At 41.5% G+C, this 23,104-nt stretch overlaps 2 long non-coding RNA genes across 3 annotated transcripts in view; one reads left to right on the top strand and one right to left on the bottom strand.

The window, feature by feature from the left end:
• LOC126987168 (uncharacterized) overlaps positions 1–4,444 on the top strand; it is a 42,206-nt gene extending 37,762 nt beyond the window's left edge. The window contains exon 7 of one of the 2 annotated variants that reach the window (XR_007740312.1): positions 4,086–4,444. This is a non-coding gene — a long non-coding RNA (uncharacterized LOC126987168). The remainder of the gene's footprint in view (positions 1–4,085) is intronic. The other variant, XR_007740311.1, reaches the window with a different exon arrangement.
• LOC126987169 (uncharacterized) lies at positions 3,958–22,793 on the bottom strand. Its single transcript, XR_007740314.1, has 5 exons — positions 22,679–22,793; positions 19,288–19,504; positions 18,649–18,765; positions 14,633–14,701; positions 3,958–4,138 (listed from the first exon to the last, which is right to left on the bottom strand). It is a non-coding gene; the product is annotated as an uncharacterized LOC126987169 (long non-coding RNA).
• Positions 22,794–23,104: the final 311 nt, after the last annotated feature.

Below are 23,104 nucleotides of genomic sequence, written 5' to 3'. Positions count from 1 at the left end.
GGTTAATCAATTAATTTGCTATAGCCAGAATTAAAAAAGATTAATAATGAGGGAAGGACAGTGTGTGGACAGACTCCTGGGCCATCTCAGCACTCAAGCAGAACACATTGGACAAGGCTTTTCCAGGAGCTGTGGGAGGCATTTCCAGGGACTGTTGTACCATGAACCTCTGTCAAACACATTTGACAAGCCTCTTCAGGAGCTGTGGGAGAGGGTAGTTTTACGACCCTGTTGGTAGTGACCCTTCTGCTGTACCATGAACCTCTGTCGAACACATTTGACAAGCCTTTCCCAGGAGCTGTGGGAGGCATTTCCAGGGGTAGTTTTATGACCCTGGTGGTAGTGTGACCCTTCCTCTGTACCAGGAACCTCTATAGAACACATTTCACAAGGCTTTCCCAGGAGTGGTGGGAGGCATTTCCAGGGGTAGTTTTATGACTGTTGGTAGTGTGACCCTTCTGCTGTACCATGAACCTCTATACAACACATTTGACCAGGCTTTTGGAGGAGTTTTGGGCCTTTTCAGGGTTAGTTTTTTTTACTCTGGTGGTCGTGTGACCCTTCCTCTGTACCTTGAACCTAAGAAACACACATTTGCCAAGGCCTTCCTAGGAATTTGGGGCATTTCCAGGGGTAGTTTTGTGACCCTGTGATAGTGTGACAAGCTTTCGTAGGAGTTGTGAGCATTTCCAGGGGTAGTTTGATGACCCAGGTGGTAATTTTAACTTTCTCTTTACCATGAATCTTTAAAAAAAGACACGTGAGAACTTGATTGATCTTATTGACCTTTGGGAGAGGCTGACGTTAGGGGCGGAAGGGTCTGCCTCATAGATCTCAGGAAGGAAAGTTTGGGACGTACCTTGAATCGGCTCCTTGACGACAGTAGACTCCATGGCTGGGGTTCCTTCCTCCTTCTCTTCCTCAGATTCCATACTCATATCTTAATTTTTCCTCTCTCTCTCTCTCTCTCTCTCTCTCTCTCTCTCTCTCTCTCTCTCTCTCTCTCTCTCTCATTTCTAATCCTTCCCTCTTTATTTACTTCTTTCATTTATATTTATCCTCATCGTCTCCTCTGTTTTACTTACCTTAATCTCTCTCCTCCTCCTCCTCCTCACTTCCCTCCTCTACGTATAGGTGTTGTTAGTACCTCAGTGTCTTTCTTAATAATTATTTCGTCTATATATCATTCCCTGTTATTTCCGTCATTCCTCAATAAATCATCTCTCTCTCTCTCTCTCTCTCTCTCTCTCTCTCTCTCTCTCTCTCTCTCGCCCCCCCCACCTGTGAATTCATCAGACTTGTTGTAAATTCTGGTTTACTTTTCATAAGATTAATAAAAATAATTCATGACTCCCCTTTATAATAGTGCCCCCCAGCTGGTAGGCCTATGCTCTCAATGTCTATCATCCATCTGTCTACATTGACATTACATCCACTTACAGCCTTGCTTTTCCTCCTCCTGTCCACACAATCCATATCCTTCCATCCTTTGGTCTGGTAGGAATCCACCTCGGCTTTCAGTTTCTTCCGAATATTTCCCATCACGTAACTCCACTTTCCACTCCTAGCTCCTCCATGTCCTTTGATCCACTTATTGGAAAGTCTTTCCTCCCTCCATCCACACTGTCCACATCCTCCTATCTTCATCCAGTCTCCTGCTAGTCCCATTTTTATCAAGGACTGTGCCTCTCGTCTCATTTTCTTCAGAGCAGTAAGAAATTTTTCCTTTTACGCCACTCCACTTTCTTCCACTTTCCCTGTCTGGCTCCTTCAAGTCGTTTTATCCACTTATTGGTCAGTCTTTCCTCTCCCTATCCACACTATCTGCATCTTCCTATCTTCATCCATTCTCTTGCTGTTCCCATTTTTTTCAAGGACTGTGCCTCGTCTTCCACTTTCCAGTTGCTTAATCTCAACCTCCTTGTATCCACATCTTCCTATATTTCTCCATTCTCCTGCTATTCCAGTTCTTGTACTTACTTTTGTCATTGTTTTTTTTGCTGGGGTTTCGTTCCTCTCGTCAAGGGTCAAGGGTTACCTGAGGTGACCTTCTTTTCCTCCTCCCCCTCCCTACCTTTCTCATCTCTCTCTTCTTCCTTCCTTTTATATATTTCTTATTTTATCTCCTTCCATTGTGTATTTCCTCCTCCCCACTTTCTCTCTCTACACATTTATGTTTTGTTTATAATGTGACTGCGGCGAAAGGGTTTTGTGACCTGTTCTTCAGTAAGTTGGGTATTGTTTCCCTCCCAGAACACATTTCAAGACTGACCTTGCTTCTAATATATATTAAGGTCCCACGTTACCATGCCCGGCTGGGCTGGAGCAGTTTTTTTTGTGTTTGTGGGGTTTCTCTCAGATTCTGGGACGCAATTTGTTAGATTTTTTTTTAGTTTTTTTAATTATGGGGTGTCGTACCTCAGTGTCTTTGTCTCCCTCAGTGCGTAATATACGAGACGTCCAGCCAAGATCGGGTTAAAGTGACCTGTTCTCGAGTATATTAGGGTTCGATTCCTTCCCCCAGAACACTTATAAGACTGCCGACCCCTTGCTTTTACCATATACAAGGTCTCTTATGCCTATCTTAGCTGGACGTCTTGTAGTTTATGTAAAATTTGCTTCGGCTGTCACAGATTTCACCTCTGTTCTCTTTCTGTGTGTGGTTCAGGCTTCTCTTGCAGACATATTTGTTTAATTTCATTTGGCGTTTTGGTAATTGTTTATGTCTACGCTCTCAGTACCACTCCTCTCTTCTGCTCTCTCTCCAAGCTCCTCCTCTCAACTTTTCCTTGTTTTCATTCTTCTTTTAACTCATTTTCTCCCTCATTTTGACTCATCTTTTACTCTCCCTTCTTTTACTCATCTCCTCTTTCCATTCCTCTTCTTCTATTTATATATATATATATATATATATATATATATATATATATATATATATATATATATATATATATATATATATATATATATATATATATAACTTATTGCATGATATATATATATATATATATATATATATATATATATATATATATATATATATATATATATATATATATATATATATATATATATATATATATATATATATATATATATATATATATATATATATATATATATATATATATATATATATATATATATATATATATATATATATATATATATATATATATATATATATATATATATATATATATATATATATATATATATAAACTTATTGCATGATATACTTATTGCATAGTATTGCAACATATATATATATATATATATATATATATATATATATATATATATATATATATATATATATATATATATATTGCAAACTTATTGCATGATATACTTATTGCATAGTATTATATATATATATATATATATATATATATATATATATATATATATATATATATATATATATATATATATATATGCAAACTTATTGCATGATATACTTATATATATATATATATATATATATATATATATATATATATATATATATATATATATATATATATATATATATATATATATATATATATATATATATATATATATATATATATATGCAAACTTATTGCATGATATACTTATTGCATATATATATATATATATATATATATATATATATATATATATATATATATATATATATATATATATTGCCAACTTATTGCATGATATACTTATTGCATAGTATTGCAATATATATATATATATATATATATATATATATATATATATATATATAGATATAGATATAGATATAGATATAGATATAGATATATATATAGATATAGATATAGATATATATATATATATATATATATATATATATATATATATATATATATATATATATATATATATATATATATATATATATATATATATATATTGCAAACTTATTGCATAGTATTGCAACATATATGCAAAAAGTGAGCCATAGAATTTTTCTAAAATAAATACTAAATGATTTTTTTGTCAATCATTTATTAAATAAATAGAGCACATTTCCTTCACTAAGAGGCTGATTCTGCAGGAACTTGACATCTTGGTGTTCTTCCTTCTTCCAGAGTGTGTGGTGTGCAGACCAAGACGCTAGAGTTGTCCGTTCAGCCGTTCAATTCTGCCGAGGGAAAGATGTCGTGTTAGTCAACTCTGGTGACTTGCACTTTTCTCTGCAAGGGACTGTTCTTCTGTAAGCCAGTCACAGAAGATGTGAACTGTATCTGTACTATGAAGTCTTATCAATAAAATTAAGGGCCACACCTATGACTTGATCTTGTCCCAAACCCATTTAGGTATAATTGACTTAGGTACGACATTTTTCAGGCTACTTTTCAAGATGTTTTTGAGCTGTAAGCTGATATATCTAGTTGCTTTGATCTTTTTTAAAAGCTAATTCTATATATATCAAAGGGAGGAACTTTAAAATTTTTTTTTTTTTTTTTTACAGCAAAGGAGACAGTTCAAGGGCACAAAAAAAGTAAACATTAATAAAAAAAAAGCCCGCTACTTAATGCTCCTAAAAAGAATCCAAAGAGGTGGCCGAAAGATAGGTCAGTTTCGGGGGGAGAGGTGTCCTGACACCTTTCTAATTTTCATACAGAAAAAAAAAACTTATAATATAAAAAGAATTATATATGAATTGGAAACAGTGCAATAAACATGAGATATAAGAGAAGACAACGAAGGGAACTTACAAGGGGAGAGATTGTATACATAAAGAGCTCAAAACTCATGGAAATTAAGAGACAATAATTACATATGGAATAAAAGACGTGGAAACAAGTACTATAGTCTAAAAAAGGACAACTCAAAGACGGAGGAAGACGAGACCTTAGATATACAACCAAGAAGAAAATAAGACAGACATGAGATTATTACTATGACATAAATACCTTAGACAAAGAGAAAGCAGATAACATATCACAGACTAAAATATTTGAGGCGTACGGCAGAGAAGTGAGGTGACATTAGGAATGGCGACCCTTGTGTAAATTGTACGAAGGGTCTCTTTCGCCTTGCAATTAGTATCATAACATAGCAATTTAACTCTAATTTGCACTGGGAAAGACAGACTACCCCTCCAAGGATGAATCAAAATGGAAACGAAACTTTTATGGGGCAGACGGAGGGTCACTTTCCCTCGTAACGTACATCATGACGAGCAATATGGCAATAATTATGTTCTAGTTAGCAAGGGGGGAAAGGAAGAACGAGATATAGTTACTTGCAAGGGAAAATAAACCTTGCATAAGATGAGCGGAGGGCTGGAAGTCTCGTAATCTGTTCTCAGTGTGTAAACGTACTCTAATATACGTAAGAATAGGTCACCGTGCCTTAGGATTTCTCTGCCGTAAGCCTCGTTTATACGTTAAGAGATGAGGAGGAAGGGAAACAAGCAAATAATGGAACTCTATATATACGATACAGTGAAAAGGATTTACCGAGAAGGATGTACGTATGAGAGGAGGAAAGTGAGGAGGCGGAGAAGAGAGATTACGGTAAGTAAAGGGAAGTAAAACATGATGAGGATATATATATAAATAAAACTAAATAAAGAAGGAATGATTAGAACTGAGAGAGAGAGAGAGAAAGGTACATCACAGAGGAGGAAAGTCTGGAATTTGAGGAAGACAAGGAGGAAGGAACGCCAGCCATGGAGTCTACTGTCGTCAAGGAGCTGATTCAAGGTACGTCTCAAACTTTCCTCCCTAAGATCTATGAAGCAGACCCTTCCGCCCCTCACGTCAGCTACTTGCAAAGGTCAATAAGGAGATCAATCAAGGTCTCACGAGTCTTGTTTTAAGATTCATGGTAAGGAGAAAGTTAAAACTACCACCTGGGTCATCAAACTGCCCCTGGAAATTCTCACAACTCCTACAAAAGCCTGTCAAATGTGTGCGCTTGGAACAATATTTTTAAGAATGTGACTGTCAGATGCCAAAAAGGAGATCAATCGGGTTCTAATTGAGTGGTTTTGAAGGTTCATGGTACATAGGAAGGGTTAATCTATCACCAGGGTCATAAAACTACCCCTGGAAATGCCCAAACCTCCTACGGAAGCCTTAAAGACAAGTCTCTCGGGATGGCTTTTTCAAGAATGCGAGCCTCGGACATTTCCGCTCCTCACATCAGCTACTTCCAAAGGCCGTAAAGGAGATGAATTGGGTTCTTTTGACTTGTTTTATAGGTTCATGGTAAAGAGGAAAGGTCTTGCTACAACCAGGGTCATCAAACTACCCCTGGAAATGCCCGCAACTCCTATGAAAGCCCTGTCAATTTACCACACTCGGGGGACGAAATGTTTAAGAATACAACACTAATATAACCAATACAATGTTTGAATGAGTGTTTTTTTAGGTTCTTGATACAGTAGAAGGGTTAAACTACAACCAGGGTCATAAAACTACCCCTGGAAATGCCCACAACTCCTATGAAAGCCCTGTCAGTTTACCACACTCGGGGGACGAAATGTTTAAGAATACAACACTAATACAACAAATATAATGAGTGTTTTTTAGGTTCTTGGTACAGTAGAAGGGTTAAGTTGTAAAGTTTTGTTCAGTCGGCGCAACATCTGTGGTCATATGCCGGAGAGGGACGGACGGGGAAGGAATTATAGGAGAAGGGAACAGATCCCAGGAGACGGGACACAACCCCCAATTAATACCTGGTACCCATTCACTGCTGGACGGACAGGGGCGTAGGGTATCGGAAAAGCCGCCCAAATTTTTCCACTCCGCCCGGGAATCGAACCAGGGCTCTCTCGGTTGTGAGCCGAGTGTGCTAACCACTGCACCACGAAGTCCCCTGTAGAAGGGTTAAACTACCACCAGGGTCATCAAACTACCCCTGGAAATGCCCACAACTCCTGTGAAGGCCCTGTCAAAGGTGTGCGCTTGGGCAGGTGACATTTTTCAGTCCTCGTGGTTTCCTACGTAATATTGTAGTTTGCAAAAAATGATCAAATTTGACAAAAAATTACCAAATTGAGTGGATGGAGAGGGAGAGACATTAGCCACACCAAGCTAAGCACAACCTATGCAGCACTCAGAACGAAGACCTACTGACAGGAGGTTAAATGAAGCGATTAAAAGGTAAGGCTTATCATCAAACTGCTGAAGAAAGGAATGGTGAATGTACAGTGAAAATTCAATGTTACTCCATGGGGTAATTTAGGGCAATTTAGTGGTTATTATGACGTTTCTGAAAGGTAAGCAAAGCAGTCCTCAGAGGTTGAATGGGGCATTTAAGTGGTAAGGCTTCTCGTCAAACTATAGAGAAAGGAATGGTGAATGTACAGCGGAAATTTGACATTATTTCACAGTGTAATTTATTGGTTATTACAGCGTTTTGAGAGGTAAACATTATACTGGCGACAATATGAGCCTTTGTTGACAGCATATACTAAGGCTTCAGTGAGAGGGAACAGGAGGTATTTCATGGTGTGTTTTAGTGGTTATTAGGACATGTATTGAAAGGTAAACACATGATTATTATACTGCCCGTAGAGTGACCCTTCTTTAACTGTATATACTCAGGCTTCAGAGAGAGAGAGGGAGCTGACTAACTAGAATTTTTACTTCATTTTGTCCCAAGTTCTCTCTATTTTTCCTCCCTCTCCTTCAGTCTATCTTAAATCCTCCCTCTCCTCCAGCCTCCAAATATCCCTCCATTCCCTCCCTGTCTGGAGCGATGTAAATGGGGCAGTGATGTGCTTCTTGGATGACTGTTTGGATTATTGAACTCTCTCTTTCTCTATTCTGACCACCACAATCAACCGAGATCAACCAAAATTCATCCCAACCTAGCCAAAGGATCGATCTACCAGCCTACCGAACATCAACCATCTGCCGCACACAGTAACAGAATGGTAGAGAAAAAGGTTCAGAAAATATTACAAAAAATTCTTTACCATCCTGAAACCCACACTTAATGCATGACTCTATTCTGACCACCACAATCAACCAAAATCAACCAAAATTCATCTGAACATAGTCAAAGGACCCATCTACCAGCCTACCGAATGTCAACCATCTGCCACACACAGTAACTGAATGGTAGAGAAAAAGGTAGAAAAATATTACCAGCAAAATTCCATACAATCCCATGACCCAAACTTCACACAAAAAGGAAAAATAATGACCCACAAAAAGCCTTCTCCGTTACTTTAAAACTTTTTATAGAAAGGAAAACTTATCATAAAGCCTGCCATGTGTTTTTTTTTTCTCTCTCTCTCTCTCTCTCTCTCTCCTACTTCCATAATACCAAACATTATCCCAAGCTGTCCCCTCATCCTATCCCTTTCTCTGATCCCAACACATTATTCCTAAACATTTCACTGCCCAAACACACACATTTGACAAGGCTTTCATAGGGGTTGTGGGAGGCATTTCCAAGACTAGTTTTATGACCCTCCTTCCTAGGAACCTAAAGACCCTTCCTCTGTACCAGGAACCTAAAGAAATAAATGCACAATTGACAAGGCTTTCAAGGAGTTTAGGGCATTTCCAGGGTAGTAGTTTGTGACCCTGGTGGGAGTTCGACCCTTCCTCTATACCAGGAACCTAAAGAAATATATGCACAATTGACAAGGCTTTCAAGGGAGTTTAGGGCATTTCCAGGGATAGTTTTGTGACCCTGGTGGGAGTTCGACCCTTCCTCTATACCAGGAACCTAAAGAAATAAATGCACAATTGACAAGGCTTTCAAGGGAGTTTAGGGCATTTCCAGGGGTAGTTTTGTGACCCTGGTGGGAGTTCGACCCTTCCTCTGTACCAGGAACCTAAAGAAATAAATGCACAATTGACAAGGCTTTCAAGGGAGTTTAGGGCATTTCCAGGGGTAGTTTTGTGACCCTGGTGGGTGTTTGACCCTTCTTCTGTACAAGGAACCTAAAAACACACATTGGAGAAGGTTTTCGTGGGAGTTTAAGGCATTTCCAGGGGTAGTTTAAGGACCCTGGTTGTAGTCTGACCCTCCCTCTGTACCATGAACCTGAGAAACACATTTTTAACAAGACTTTCAAGGGAGTTTTCTGCATTTCCTGGGGTAGTTTTATGACCCTGGTCATAGCTTAACCTTTCCTATATGCCGTGAACCTAAAAAAATGCACAATTGACAAGGCTTTCATAGGGGTTATGAGGGTCATTTCCCAGGCTAGTTTTATGACCCTGGTGATAGCCTGACCCTTCCTATGTACCGTGAACCTAAAGAAAACATTTGACAAGGCTTTGAAGGGAGTTTAGGGGCATTTCCAAGGATAGTTTTAAGACACTGGAGGTGGTAGTATGACCATAGGTCTGTGCCGTGAAGCCAAAAAACACATATCTGACACACTTTTTCTAGGAATTTAGTGCATTTCCAGGGGTAGTTTTAAGAGCCTGGTGGCGGTGTGACCCTTCCTCTGTGCCATTAAGGAACAGTGACCCCTGCAAACACACAAAAAACTATCTATTTATAACTATCTATCACCCTGTATCTATCTATTATCTATCTATCTATCCTGGTTCCCAAACTGGGGACCATATAGCACAATGAAGGCGCCATAGGTTAAGGTTAGTTCAAGACTTAAACTAAACTTGAACTATGGGATCCTTCAGTCTGCTATATGGGCCCCAGTTTGGGAATGGCAAAGACATGGATTTTAAAGGAAATTACATAGATTTTAGAGGAAATTACATGGATTATAGTGGAAGCAACTGAAGTACAGGCCCACAAGATTATATGAGATGAAGTCCATGCATGTGAGGGCCCCAGACATTGTGTGTGTGTGTGCAGGCTGCCTTCATGGTACCATTTTAGCACACTGAAATAAGGTACCATCTCTCTATCTCCTTCAATGTGTCATTACATGTGTTTCCCAAGGCCACAGAGAAGGTTTTCATGGGCAGATCATAGCCATGGATGGAGGTTTTGCAAGTACTCTACTGGTATATTTTCCCACACACTAAATGCAAACAAACACCAACTTGGATATTTTGTAAGCTCATCCCGGCGCTAATTCAGCGATATTTCTTTGCTTCCTGCATGTTTATCTAACAAACACTAGTACTATGGTATTCTTGTATACCAATACTGCACTAACATAACTACAGTAAAGCCCCACTTAGCGCGAGATCAATTAGCGTGAACCGCAATTAGTACAAGCCACCATCTACCAAGAGAAACATTAATTAGTGTGAAAGCCTCAGTTAGCGCGAGCAGCCACCACGACTGAATTTTGAAAATTGCGCCAAGCCGCCATGATGTGCAGTGGCCTGGGTGGCCTGCCTCACACCACAACACAGCCCCCCACCACCACTTCCCACACAGTCCCAGTCTCTCATGCTCTCTAACGTCGTCCTGCCCCCCCTGGGCCGCCTCACCTGCTGGGGGTGGTGCACAGCTCGCTGCTCGTGTGTGGCGCCGCAGCAGCCACTGTCACTGTCCCGGCCCCGCCGCCGCCTCCACCGTCATCCTCGGGGCGTGAGCTTCGCCGCGTCGGCCCCGCGGGGCGCCACTATTACCTGCCGCGGCGGGGCAGATGAGGCAAGGTGTCACTATTGATTGTGTGGCCACCGTCACCATGACACGCTCAATAATAACGGGTGTGATGTCGGCCTGGCCGGGCACGACGCCCACACACGCCCACCGAACCTTTGCTGGGGCCGAGCTCTTGTCACACCCACTTGCCGACACCTTGGGCCGCAAGAGTCACCATCCATAACTGATGACTGCGTATTTTGAGTAATTATCAAACCCAAAAGTCACACCCACGTGTGCACCAAATAACTTTTTTTCATATTGGTTACTTTATTCAATTAGCGCAAATTTAGTTAGCGCGACCGCGTTCATCCACCTAATTCTCACGCTAAATGGGGCTCTACTCTACTAACATAGCTCATAGTAGTATTCCCACTTTTAATTAACATCTTGTACAGCAGTGTTTCTCTCTCCCTGTGAACTGTTTCCCTGCACATGAATGCCTCGGCTGTGACGGGTCTTCATCAACAGTGCTGCCAGTGAGTGGCCTCACCTGAACACGAGTCATCGCTCCACACAGCAGGTGACCTGACGAGCCTGGCCTGACAAGCACCTGACAGCTGCCCACCACCTTAACAATGAGGGAAATGACACTTGAGCGGCTTGACAGTTCAGGGCCAAGGCCGCCTCCACCCCTATTCCTATTCAAATACACTGGAATAATATTTGGGTGTGTTTGTGAAAGTATAACTATTGATAGAAATCAAAGCATTCTTGCTGTGGAGTTTAATGTCGTAAAATTTTGCTCTGACCTCCTCCACACTACTCACGAAGCCACTCATCACGCCATTCACCTCAGCAGCCACAACTTCCCACGCCCATTGCTTGGCTGCCCCAGTGAGGCACGATGACAATGGCCCCCTAGACAATTTTGGTTGCGAGGGGTTAGAATAATACCCAATCTTGTGATAGCGAGGCGCGCAGCTGGCGTTGGCGACGGAAAACTATGTAGGTAACATACAAAAATGTTCAGAATATTGCTAGGCTACATAAGCGAGTATTTTATTTCAAGAATATATATATACAAGTAACGTGCATTCATTCGTAAAAAACGCATCTAATTGAGGGATCACCACGCTAATTATTTGTTTTAAGGCAGTATTTACGCCTGTACAATACACATGTCTTGATTTTGAAGTCTGTGTATTAGTAAACAAACGACACGTGAAAGCTGAAATACAGTATCAAAGGTCGCACGTGATTGGCTGTCCAGCCCAACCAATCGTTGCTAGGGTGCGAGTTACCGGAGCGTTACCATACCGTTGATGAATCCCGTGTTTGAAAGATGCCGCAGCTCTGGTAGCGCTCCGGTAAATGTGAGAGATACCAGAGGCGTGGTTGGTAAGATTGATGAATCCGGGCCCTGGCCGGGCACGACGCCCACACACGCCCACCGAACCTTTGCTGGGGCCGAACTCTTGTCACACCCACTTGCCGACACCTTGGGCCGCAAGAGTCACCATCCATAACTGATGACTGCGTATTTTGAGTAATTATCAAACCCAAAAGTCACACCCACGTGTGCACCAAATAACTTTTTTTCATATTGGTTACTTTATTCAATTAGCGCAAATTTAGTTAGCGCGACCGCATTCATCCACCTAATTCTCACGCTAAATGGGGCTCTACTCTACTAACATAGCTCATAGTAGTATTCCCACTTTTAATTAACATCTTGTACAGCAGTGTTTCTCTCTCCCTGTGAACTGTTTCCCTGCACATGAATGCCTCGGCTGTGACGGGTCTTCATCAACAGTGCTGCCAGTGAGTGGCCTCACCTGAACACGAGTCATCGCTCCACACAGCAGGTGACCTGACGAGCCTGGCCTGACAAGCACCTGACAGCTGCCCACCACCTTAACAATGAGGGAAATGACACTTGAGCGGCTTGACAGTTCAGGGCCAAGGCCGCCTCTACCCCCATTCCTATTCAAATACACTGGAATACCATATTTGGGTGTGTTTGTATTGGTATAACTATTGATAGAAATCAAAAGCATTCTCATTGTGATTGGAATACAAGGGAAAAGTATTTGTATTGTGCAAATAATTATCTGAGGAACACTTCAAAATCTATCATCTGTAATAGCAGGCGTTACAGGTCCGCACAGCCTCCCGGGGGACTTGTTAGCACTGTGTTGAGTACAGGGTTATGAGCTCTTGTACATCTTTACAACACTGCTGCTGTTATGCCAAGACGGTGTATTCATTCATATCAAAACAGCCTTCTTGTTAGCACTGTGTTGAGTACAGGGTTATGAGCTACACTACCTTGTACATCTTTAGAACACTGCTGTTATGCCAAGAAGGTGTATTCATTCATATCAAAACAGTATTTCCATTCACTGTAGTTTGAAGTACTGTATTGGTATTGTAATCCACAACACTTGTATTCCCTCCCTGATCTTAGATAACTTTACAACACTGCTAAACCCAATTATGACAAGAAGGTATTTGTATTCATATTAAAACAACTTCATATGTATTCAATGTAATTTGAAGTAATTGTATCCCCTCCCTCCCTGGTCAGGGGGAGTCGCTTGGGGGGGGGGTTGAGCCCACGGCACATCTTCCCGGCCCCACACAGTAGTATAGTAGTATTACACCGCACTGCTATATAAAAACCTTCACTTTTGGGGGCACTGCGGAGGACATTTCTCGGGTATGGCGGACATGGGATTCAATTGGTGGACGGCGTACCCCACTCTGACTGGGTTCATTTCAGCGGCCACACAATGATTGAACATGGGCGGTGGTCTGCCCACACCAAGGCTGTCTCAGGCTGGGCTGGGTCATGGGCGCGTAACATTAACCGTAGCTGCAAATACGACACCTTGTGGTTACTTATGCCTGTGTCCGACACGTCTTGGATTTTTTTTCTTGGAGTAACCAATCTTGAATGTGGGAAAGAAATGGCTGACATTGCCAACAACTGACTGACGCACAAGATAGTCCTACATTCATTTTCTCTCCCTCTTTCCCTCCCTCCCTCCTTCCTTCCTTCCCCTCCCTCCCTCCTTTATTCCTTGCCTCCCTTCCTTTATTCCATGCTTTCCTCCATTCCTTCCTCTCCCTCCCTTCCCTCTTTCCTTCCTTCCTTCCCTTCCCCTCCTACATACATACATAGTGAAGGAAGGTGACCTCTCTCCCCTGACCTCTCCTTGACCTTTTAATTGCTATTTCTGTGTTTAGTAAAAAAAATTGATTTGTGTTTGTGTTCTTACAAACTCATACATTCTTACTGAGCTTCCTTCCTTCCTTCCCTCCCTTCCTTTCTTCCTTCATTACTGTTCTTTCTGTTATTCACTTGTTCTTTTCTCTCTCTGTTCCTTCCTTCTCTCCTTCGCTTTCCTTCCTATCTTTTTCCTTCCTCCCTCCCTCCTTCATTCCTTCTTTCTCTCCCTCCTTCCTTCCATTCTTTCCCTTCCTTCCTTCATCCCTCCCTCCCTCCTTCCTTCCTTCCTTCCTTCCTTCCTTCCTTTCCTCTCCCTCCCTCCTTCCTTCCTTCCTCAGAACAATCCATTACAGAAAGAAAATGAAGACAGGAAAACAAAGAAACAAGGAAAATATTGATAAATGGAAAAGAAATAAAGAGGAAAATAAATTAACACTTACCAAGGAATTCCTGTGTCCTCCTCTTCTTCTTCTTCTTCTTGTTCTCTCTGTAATTCAAGTAAGGAGTCATTGCTCTGTGTAAACCTTAAGATACATTTTACATATAAATATAAATTCCTTTCAACTTTGAACCCTTCCTTCCTTCCTTCCTTCCACACAGCCACTACCACCAGAGGGTCACTTCAGGGGTCGGGGTCAGAACCTTCCCAAGACACAGGGTCATAGTTTTAAACATTTTCCTGCCCAAACTTACAAATTTAAAACAACATTGTGGTATTAAGGCATCTTGAAAACATTCCAGTTGATGTGTGTGTGTGTGTGTGTGTGTGTGTGTGTGTGTGTGTGTGTGTGTGTGTGTGTGTGTGTGTTTGTGTTTGCAGTACCAAGGTGTTCCTGGCTGCAAACTTTCCCTCCTTATTATCAAAATTCCTTGACTGCTCGTTAACCATTTTAGAAAAAATAAATTAACACTCACCAATGGGTTCCTCCGGTGTTCCTCGTCTTCTTCCCAGTCCTCCTCCTCCTCTTCTTCGTTTGGTAGTGTCTGCAAATCAAGTTTGGTGTCAATTAACTGTGTAAACATCAACATACTTTTTGTTTTTACAGTTAAAAAAAAAAAAAAAAAAAAAAAAAAAGCCCATCACTCACTGCTCCAAAATGATATCATTATAAATTGGGTGCAACTCCAGCGTGTGGTGTACCCAGTGCAGTCTAGCCCAGTATCACAAGTCTACAAAATGACCTGACCTGTCTCCCAAAACCTAGTCCTGATTTGAGTATGTAATGACCTAACCACAATGTCCAGGCTGAAGCTCCGAGGCCAGAGGAGTGCGCACGCCTTTTTGAGGGTGTCAGATGCCTGAAATAGCATATTTTTACTGTGCAAAGCAGGTGAAGTCACTCATATTTATCTATTTGTATATATTTCATGGTGGCAAAATTTAAATTATCAGTTTCATTTTCACCAGTGACACGAATTTGTGGCTGTTTTCCACAATAGAATTTCACTCTAATAAGTGAATCAGACCCCACAGAAATATTACCAGTGTGTGTAGGAATGAATACAAAGATAACCACATACTTTGATTTAACTCTAGGATGTCTCGTGGATCATCAATAAATAAAAAACAAAATATCTGGACAGGCCACTCTTGAGCCCGTTACCTTCAATGACACCCCAAAACAGTCCCTGCGCCAAGTGTGTACCCCATATTTTGGTTGTGTTAGGTGTGCCTATTAGCAACTACTACTATTTTTACTGAACGAGGGACACATGATCCATATAAACCATTAATACTACCTAATAATATTAAACAAATTATATACGTGCTACCAGGGAATCATGAGGATTAATGTTATTGTAATTCTCACGTTTACTCAACCCTACTAAACCTATCCACCCCGCGCCCACCTAGCCTCCAGCAGGTGCCCACCCTGGCTCGCATAACCATAGCAGGGCACGATAACAGAAAACCTTATTCCCGATAACCGATAACTGATAATGGAAAACCTTATCGGTGATAACCGATATTCGTTAACTGGAAACACAAATATAGGCGATAACCGACACCCGATATTAATCCACAATTCCGATACTAGCTAGTGATAAGTCCGATAGGCGAAAACGATACTATATTGATATTTCAAATAAAAACATAGATGAATTCATATTTTCATTATTTGTATTTTTAAAAACTTACAAAATCTGAAAACCACACGTTGACATGTACATATGGACGGTAATACTAGAAACACCTGAACCGGTGTTGTGTTATTTGGCGTCCCCACCGACAAACACTGGTCTCTCGTGAACTGCGCATGCTCAGACCAGCAAGCGTAGACCTGAACAGTCTCACAAAGCTTTTTAACCGTAATTTAGAGTTGCTGGAAGGCTGAATCAGACATACAGTACCACCATCCCCGATGTTTCTAGATTGACACTCTGTACGAGCTGTATTTATATGTACAGAGTGTCGTTCTAGAAACAGTGTGGATGGTGGTACTGTATGTCTGATTCAGCCTTCCAGCAACTGTGCTAAAAAGCTCTGTGATACTGTACAATTATGCTTACTGGTCTGAACATGCGCAGTTCACGAGAGATCAGTGTTTGTTAACACAAGCGCCAGCTTTTGACGATGGGACACCAAATAACACAACACCAGGTGCCTTCAATACCAAGGCATGCTCACAAACGAATATGGAATATCAAATTTGAGGTAGTGAATAATCATTTTAGGGGCAAAGTTAAATGATTTTTCTCTTTGATATATTGATTTTTGAGTCTAACATAAAAAAATTACCTAGTATTTTAATGTTGATGATCTAAGTACGAAATCTCTTCGCCAAAAAAGATAATTCATACCCCCAAGTTTTTTCATAAAATACCGGGCACCCGGGCCACGCATGCGAGTAGGGAGGAGACAACGTTTTTTTTTTTTTCTGAGGCGGAAAAAAGTAGCGATTATCACTAGTTTGGTTACAAAAATAACGAAGATACCGATATATATTTAAATAAGCAGCGGATGGCCGACAACCCGATTTTGTTATCAGCGATAAAGTATCGCGATAACGCCCAGCTATGCGCATAACTCACCACCCACCTTCCTGCAATTACAATGTAGTACTGCGAACACTTAATATAACACGTCACGTCGTAGGGTATTCGTATCTTACAATTTTACTGAACACCAGTCGACCTGTCCTCCCCCGCTCACCTCTGTTGCGCCTCCTCATTCCCAGTACTACTAAAATGGATTCGCTGAGGGGAAGCACCTTCCACAGGGAGAGCGTGTCAGTTTTCCCTGTTCCTCACTGGCTGACAGCCACTGATGAGGCTGCTGGCCAATACCAAATTTAAAGTGCATATTTCACACCTTTTCTTTCTCCTTATTTTCTCCATGCAAACAGTTTAATACTTACTAAAAAATGGTCATTATCGTAAATAAATCTGTCTCAGGAAAACAAATAACCAGTGAGACTGGCAAGGAGAGGAAGAGAGCTCACCATGCTGTGCCCAGTGACCATATTGACGTGTGTGTGTGTGTGTGTGTGTGTGATATACCCAATACCTACTACATATATATATATATATATATATATATATATATATATATATATATATATATATATATATATATATATATATATATATATATATATATATATATATATATATATATATATATATATATATATATATATATATATAGGCATCAGCTCTCCGTGATTTTACTATGCTAGGCTACTACTACCCTACTCACCTAGACTTATGCAGGCTCACCCACCTAACCACAATACTCACCACCAACCACCATGAGAAAAAATCACCCCTCACACAAACCATTTCACAATATATATCAAAGCATTTGTGATCATATTATGTATCATCTTTTGGGGGGATTTATATCATGGCACAAATTTGGCCCATCACTGGTACACAGTAAAGCCACAAATTTGGCCCGTCGCTGCTACACAGTAAAGCCACAAATTTGGCCCGTCGCTGCTACACGGTAAAGCCACAAATTTGGCCCGTCGCTGCTACACGGTTAAATGAGTTATCTTTGTCACCAATAGCATGGGTAGTCTGAGGAAGAGGAAGGAGGCAAGTGAGGTGGAGTGGCGGAGGTGGAGGCAGCGGCCGGTGACGGGAGCGCGAGGTGAGGACAGACGGTGGCCGACGCAGGTGAAGAACAAATTTAAATAAAAATGAGAACGTGTGTTTTTGTTGTTTCCATGACCTACTAATGTATTAACCCAATAGCAGCGACGGGCCAAATTTGTGGCTTTACCGTGTAGCAGTGACAGGCCAAATTTGTGGCTTTACCGTGTAGCAGTGATAGGTCAAATTTGTGGCTTTACTGTGTAGCAGTGACGGGCCAAATTTGTGGCTTTACCGTGTAGCAGTGACAGGTCAAATTTGTGGCTTTACTGTGTAGCAGTGACAGGTCAAATTTGTGGCTTTACTGTGTAGCAGTGACGGGCCAAATTTGTGGCTTAACCGTGTAGCAGCAACGGGCCAAATTTGTGGCTTTACCGTGTAGCAGCAACGGGCCAAATTTGTGGCTTAACCGTGTAGCAGCAACAGGCCAAATTTGTGGCTTTACCGTGTAGCAGCAACGGGCCAAATTTGTGGCTTTACCGTGTAGCAGCAACAGGCCAAATTTGTGCCATGATTTAAACCCCCCAAAATAGATGATGTGTAAACTGATCACAAATGCTTTGATATGTATTATGAAATGGTTTGTGTGAGGGGTGATTTTTTCTAATTTTTCTCGCTTAGAGGGACCATAAAGAAACATGATCCCTGCTGCTACAACCACCACCACTGGGTTAAAAGGCCTTTCCCTCTAAGCAAGGGGATGTACTGAACATTTTACAACACAATGGGTTACTAAGTGAGCTGCTGAACATTTTACAGCTCAATATAACGGGTTCACCCTTTGGGGGCTTCTGGCAGTAATGAAGGCAGGGCAGGAAATGAGTAGAAAGCACCTATTTCTCCAAGCTGCTGAAAAGCTTGTTGGTGAAGAATTACTTGTCGGTGAAGAGACTGTTGTTGAGGTGAGGAGTGCCCTGTGTTATGGAACCTCCCGGCACTGCTACACCAACCTGCAAATATGTGTCCACTCTCAAAGTCTTGTACTGGGAAAGACAGCATGGGATAATATATTATAAAATCTCTCTCTATCAAGGGCTGTATAATATAAGATAATTAATTGATACTCTCTCTCTCATATTTGTTTTTTTACATACTTTTCTTCCTCTATCCTCCCTCTCTGTCTCTCTCTCCCCTCATAACTCTATACATATAGCCAGGCCTATACTTTGAGGCAGTGCCAACATTGCCAGACTGTTGTACTCAGCCTCTTGTATTTACTGATTTCCAACACAAAATCTGTCTCCTGGTCCTCAACAACGAGATTCACTTATATTTATCATTAAAATAGTTAATTCCTCTTGTTTCTTGGCAATACAGTGTATTTGTATATGTATACAGTCCCTTACAAGCTGGATAATATTACACGTAATAGGAATGATAATAATGACAATAATAATAATTACAAGATAATTTAATAGTAAGCTATTCTAACCTAAAACTTATTCAAGCCTAGCCATACTGTTTTTCCTTACCTCCCTTGGCTGGGCCTGGTGGTGGCCCCAAGCCGGCAAGTGTTTATAGCGGCCCCATCTTGCTTTCCCTTGGACAGTCCCATACAGTCCAGGATGATGGTGGTGGTCGTCAGGACAGGTAGACTGTGGCAGCGGTGGATTCAAACCCTCCTCATCAATCATGCAGCGAACGCAGGACCGGCACGCTAACCACTCAGCCACCGTCTCCTTCCCCAGCCTGTGTTCCGACGCCAAATATGCAAAAAGTAAAAACATATGCTTCAATGTGTCATCCCAGACTATATATAAAGAGAATTAAATCTAAGTCATCCTAACCTAACCAAACTTTAATTAAACTAATCTAGCCTTAGCAAGCCACTGTCAAAACAATATAAACATAAACATATCTCCAGGTGTGTCCCCCCAAGACCATATATTTAGAGAATTAAATCTAAGCTATCCTAACAAGACCTAACTTAACCCGGTAGCAACAAGGGCCCAAATTTGTGGCTTTACAGTGTACCAGTGACGGGCCAAATTCTTGCCATGATATGTAACTTGATATATTAAGAAGGATATAAACCCCACCACCGACCATCAGGATCCACCGGGAAGAAGCCTACCGGCGCAATAGGCCAAGACATAAAAATAAATAAATAAACAAATAGATGATGCATAATGCATTGATATATATTATGAAGTGGTTTGTGTGAGTGATGATTTTTTTCTCATTTTTCTCGCTTAGAGGGAAGGGCCTTTAACCTAGTGGTGGAAGCAGCAGGGATCATGTTTCTTAATGGTCCCTCCAAGCGAGAAAAATGGAAAAAATCACCCCTCACACAAACCATTTCATATTATATATAAAGCATTTATGATCAGATTATGTATCATCTATTTTGGGGGGTTTATATCATGGCACAAATTTGGCCCGTCACTGCTACACGGTAAAGCCACAAATTTGGCCCGTCGCTGCTACACGGTAAAGCCACAAATTTGGCCCGTCGCTGCTACACGGTTAAGCCACAAATTTGGCCCGTCGCTGCTATATGGTAAAGACACAGGTTTGGCCCATCGCTGCTACATGGTAAAGCCACAAATTTGGCCCGTCACTGCTACACGGTAAAGACACAAATTTGGCCCGTCGCTGCTACACGGTTAAGCCACAAATTTGGCCCGTCGCTGCTATATGGTAAAGACACAGGTTTGGCCCATCGCTGCTACATGGTAAAGCCACAAATTTGGCCCGTCGCTGCTACACGGTTAAGCCACAAATTTGGCCCGTCGCTGCTATATGGTAAAGACACAGGTTTGGCCCATCGCTGCTACATGGTAAAGCCACAAATTTGGCTCATCACTGCTACACGGTAAAGACACAGGTTTGGCCCATCACTGCTACACGGTAAAGCCACAAATTTGATGTGTCGCTGCTACCGAGTTCAGAAACATGATCCCCACAGCTACCGGGTTAACCGTACCTGCCGTGCACTCTACTACCACAATGAAATAAAACAAATATATACTGTGTTGCACCCCAAGACAATATTTTAAGAGGCGGGGAGTATGGAGACGACCATAGCCACCTCTCCCGCCAGTGACATCAACGGCAGTGTGGTGAGAGGCCTATCCTGCCTATATATCCTAAACAAGTGGGTGTTATTCCAGAAAAACACCCAAGTCTCATCACTTCACACTTATTTATATATTCAAGGGCTGAAAAATATCAGAAACATTAACAAAAAAAATGCTCGGTCAGCACTAAGTTATCCTAACCTTGAATTAAACTTAGATTTTAACATAACCTCCTTTGAGAGCAAGATAAAAATTGACAGACAAAATAGGTCAATTCCGGCCCTCACGGTACCATGAGCAGACCTCTAGAATAACACCCGATGGTCTAGGATAAAAAAGTTGGAAAATTTCATTTAGTCGGCGCAACATCTGTGGCCATATGCCAGAGAGAGACAGGAGGGGAAGGAATTAAAGAAGGGAACAGATCCCAGGAGACGGGACACAACCCCCGATTAATACCTGGTACACTGCTGGGTGGACAGGGGCATAGGGTATCTGAAAAGCCTCCCAAATTTTTCCACTCTGCCCGGGAATCAAACCCGAGCTCTCTCGGTTGTGAGCCGAGTGTGCTAACTGCTAACCACTGCACCACGAAGCCCCCAGGTCTAGGATAAGATACTGGTCATCACTAAGTTATCCTAACCTTGGATTAAACTTAGATTTTAGCCTTAACCTCCTGTGAGAGAAAAGTAAATATTTACAGCCAAAATATCGGTTCATGCCAGCCTTCACAGTACCAGGAGCATGTATAACTCTAGAATGACACCCGATGGTCTAGGGTAAGCACATGTGGTCAAGGCAACAACGCTAACCTACATATTCCCCCTTAGAGTTAATAGGTTCACCACCCCGGGTCATCACCACCACATGCATCACCTAAAATCACCACAATCACCATCAATACCACCTCAAACACACATGAAATCACAACCATGACGATGAAAACGCAAAAAAATCAAGAGAAATAACACTGAAATAAATAAATCTGAAAAATTCGTAAAATTCACCCCGCCCGCTAGACGAGTCACCCTTAAAACACTCCTAGCTCACGTTAACCTTCAATATTTCCTGAGTAACACAACCCACACCTCATATCTGCAATAATACAACACAAATACACCCTAATCCTTAATATAGGAGTACCCAGGCATCTTACACTGGTCAAAACTCACGGATATAAGGTCACGTACGGTTCGCTCCCATCCGCCGCCGGTTACGCCCTTATGACCTCACCGCTAAACGCCCATAATTCAATATCTAAGACCCTCACACCTCATTTGACCCCATACATTAGGTCATTCAGCTTAGTTCTCCCTCTCATAGCGTTCAAAGTTCTTAGGTGTCATTGATAACTGAGATAATACGTCACATATGGTTCGCTCCACCCGCCGGTTACGCCCTTATGACCTCACCGCTAAACGCCCATAATTCAATATTTAAGGCACTCACACCTCATTTGACCCCATACATTAGGTCATTCATCTCAGTTCTCCCTATCATAGTGCCCGAAGGTCTTAGAGGTCATTAATAATTAAGGTCATATATGGAGCCGGACACCCCAAGCCAGTTATATACGTGACCTTTCTGACCTTACCGGCTTATATCCCGCTCTCCAACTTCACACACAGGAATACAATGCACGTGTCGCCCTGCCCCTCAAGCCCCGTGCCTCTACGTACTCTAGTTTACCGGAAATCAGTAAAAAACGATGAGCTTCTGAACGACCACGGCGGCCATTTAAATCCACCTCTCCCCCCACCGATACATTTTCCCCATTTCCACCTATTACAAGCCTTAATTCACTGCCCTCACCCACCCAAAACAATCACAAGGGACTATTTACCGTTTCTAGATGCATGGCTCCCTCGGCAACAGGATAATTCGCTTCAAAAAACACAAAAATATAAGAGCAGACTCCCTTCACGGATGACAGTGTGGCTCCCAGGTGTGCGAGAAATACCTCATCGGGGAAATAAGTCGCGATACTAACTACTACACATGTCCAATGGGGTAAAGACAGCAAAAAACGTCTTAATTTGCCTTGATTTATGTCTCTTTAACCACCTGTGATCTATATAGAAGCGTTGAGATTGCCCAAACCAGGAGTGAGTATCAGCTCAGAGTAGTTCCTCCTATGTAATCTCCTATGTGTTTGTTTTAAAGCCTTCTACTGATTTTAAGTGTTTATCTGATGTATTTGCAGTGTATTGAAGTCGCAAAGGGACAGTTAAACGATAGCAGTGAGTGATATATTGATAATTAAGCATTG

The sequence above is a fragment of the Eriocheir sinensis genome, chromosome 64 (genome assembly GCF_024679095.1).
Source record: "Eriocheir sinensis breed Jianghai 21 chromosome 64, ASM2467909v1, whole genome shotgun sequence".
Taxonomy (NCBI): domain Eukaryota; kingdom Metazoa; phylum Arthropoda; class Malacostraca; order Decapoda; family Varunidae; genus Eriocheir; species Eriocheir sinensis.
The sequence above is the reverse complement of the archived record's forward strand: the minus strand, read 5'-3'. Positions and strand labels throughout refer to the sequence as shown.